General features: G+C 38.1%; 1 long non-coding RNA gene across 1 annotated transcript; it reads left to right on the forward strand.

The window, feature by feature from the left end:
• The first annotated feature begins 807 nt into the window (after positions 1–807).
• On the forward strand, positions 808–2245 carry LOC137411025 (uncharacterized). Its single transcript, XR_013620905.1, has 3 exons — positions 808–1544; positions 1738–1861; positions 1997–2245. It is a non-coding gene; the product is annotated as an uncharacterized LOC137411025 (long non-coding RNA).
• The last annotated feature ends 675 nt before the right edge of the window (positions 2246–2920 follow it).

Raw genomic sequence — 2920 nt, forward strand, 5'->3', positions numbered from 1 at the left:
GTTCATCAATCTGAAGGTTGAGTTCTACACAGGTAGTAGGACTCCAAGGAATAGCAAAGTTATCCCATTCCATTTCGGCATAGTAGTCCATTCTCAAGTGAAGCAGAAAGCGTGTTTGAAAAAGCCTGTATGGTCGGTGCCTTTTATAAGGACTGGGTGTGTCATTTCCTGTGGAAATTCCCTGGGCGTGTCTTAACTGGAAATGATGTGATGGAAATTCCCTGAAAATGATGTAATGTATTACCTGGAAATGATACAATGCTGAAGTTTATAAAGTGGGTGGGACTTAACAAAGTGGGTGGGGTTTAGCAGAAGTGGGCGGAGCTTAGTAAAAGTGGGCGGGGTTTAACAAAAGTGGGCGTGGCTTAGTAAAAATGTGGGCGTGGCTTAACAAAAAGTGGGCGTGGCTTACCAAAAAGTGGACGGAGCTTAACAAAAAGTGGGCAGAGCCTACCAAAAAGTGTGTGGCACTGGAGGCGCTCAAACAAGAACATTGAGGGAGAGTAGTGTAATAATGTTGCTTCTGGGACACCTCCGTTTAACATGGGAAATCCCTATCTAATGTCATTTACCCCCTTGTCTTTTTCAAATATCATAAACACCTCTATTTCTCCCACCCTCATCTTTATGAACCTTTTGTCTGTAGTACCTATCCTTAATGTTGTTCATTAGACCACTCAAACACTACAAATATTTGTTTTCTCTTATAGACCTATCATCCTTCTTCTACATATCATCTGGCAGATTAATCTTTGACCCATTCACTTCCATATTAATTCTTTCCATTCCCTCATTGACCCTAAACACCTCTATTTCTCTCACCCTGTTATTTACGAACCTTCTAACCTTTTGACATGTTATCCTTATTCATTAGACCACTTAAACAATGGTCCTTCTGTGTGAACCTGTGATCCTTCTGACCTTATGGACCTTTTAACCTTTTACTCTTAATATCATCTGGTGAATATAACCCACTCAAACAACGACCCTACAAATATTTGTTTATGCGTGGGAAATAATTTAATTCTCCTCCAACTTCCATCACCATACTCAAACCTTTTTAAAATTAATTATTCGCTTTTGAGAAATGACGTTGTTTCACTGACTTGGATAACTTCCCAGAAAGTTTTCATAGTTTCGTTTCCTGTTTTCACACACGCCTTGAGATTCCTCGAAATGCTGTCAGCCAGTTCTCTTCCCTGAATACATTTTACATTATAAAAAGCCGTATTCAGTTCAATTTTAAACATTGTGAATCGACGAAGATGAACGACAACTTGTCTTATTCCAGTGATGAAGAATACTCACAAGGGTAAGTTTGAACTGTTTGAACATTCAGAATTGAACTGTTGGTGAGAGCTTTGTATGTGATTAATTTAAATTTATATAACATGATATATATTTTTTTATTACAGCAATTCAGGTTTTGAAAATGACCTGGTCTTGGCAGAAAATGAAGTTTTTCCGAAAGAGATTTACAACGAGGCGAATGAGCATTTAAACCATTTGCCTGTTTCACCGTTCTTGCAAGATTCATATGCAAGGTAAGATACTAAATATTAATACATTTGTGTTAAACGATGCTGCCTTAGTGTGTGTGTGTTCGTGTGTGTATGTGTTTGTGTGTGTTTGTGTGTGTATGTGTGTGTATGTGTGAATGTGTATGTGTGTGTGTGCGTGTGTGATGTTTTGTCAAGCTTACTTCAGCATAGTAATTTCTCCTTATTTTGTTTGCAGCCTCGAAGACCAAAGCTTGGAGTGGGACGATTTTGGACTCCATAGGAATGGTTATTTCCTGTCATCCTGTGATATCCTTAATTTTCATCTCGACGATCTGGACGCGAAGCTTGATTTTGTGGAGGTAAGCATGTGTGTGCCAATGTGTGGGTACACCGTTTCGAATAGGTACACCATATCCCTGCGCATTGTGGGAGGTGATTCAGGGTATATCATTCATTTATTTCTCTCCTTGTTTTACCCCTCTTGCCTTTGACAGAAAGAGATTCCAAACGTGAAGATATCTGCTGCTGTTGAAACTACCTTTGACTTATGTTTGGAAGAGATTGATGATTTGTGCTGGGAAGAAGTTAAATGTGTAATACCTCAAGAAAAATGTCTTAAAAATATAAAGATTTTGTTTAAAATATTATTTATATATATATGCTTTGTCCAGAATTATTTAATTATTAATTACAAGAAAAGAATAAAGGTTAGAAGGGAGGGTGCGTTCCCCCACCCTTGATTTCCCCCCCATCCCACCCCTCCCCTCCCCTTGTGTGTGTGGGGAAGGTGGGGGTGGGATGAGGGGGGATCAAGGGTGGGGGAACGCACGGGGGGTGGGGGGTGATGGGTGTGGGCGGGGTCGGTGTGGGCGGGGTCTGTGTGGGCGGGGTCGGTGTGGGCGTGGCTTATGATTTTTTTTTTTTTTTATTTTTTTTTTTATTACCACGAATTAAATTAGCTAATCTGGGTGGGGTGAATAGAAATGTTGTTTAATGAATTATTAGCTTTGTTTTTTGTAATTCTTGCGAGTAAAATGAACCCAAGATTTCTTCTCCATTTAAATCATATAATTTGTAGGTCCAAGGGACTGTATCCATTACATCAATGATTTTAAATAATTCATTAGTCCATTTTTGTGTATAACCTTTCTCAAAATGACTTTTCCATTTGTATATCCTTACAATATCACCAACTTTGAACTTGGGCTTTCTCAAATTAATCTCCTTTTCATATTCTAATTTTGTAAATGTTTCTGATGGTTTTGATTTTGTTGATGAATGAACTGTATTATTGTAATTATCTACAATATCCTGAATTAAATACACCCATTTTTGAGAACCGAGTTGTGTGAATTTTTTATATAATTTCTCTTTTAAAGTACGATTAAAACGCTCAATAACAACTGCCTTTCCTTCAT

This window comes from Myxine glutinosa, chromosome 11, assembly GCF_964187855.1.
Source record: "Myxine glutinosa chromosome 11, kmMyxGlut1.1, whole genome shotgun sequence".
In the NCBI taxonomy this organism is placed as follows: Eukaryota; Metazoa; Chordata; class Myxini; order Myxiniformes; family Myxinidae; genus Myxine; species Myxine glutinosa.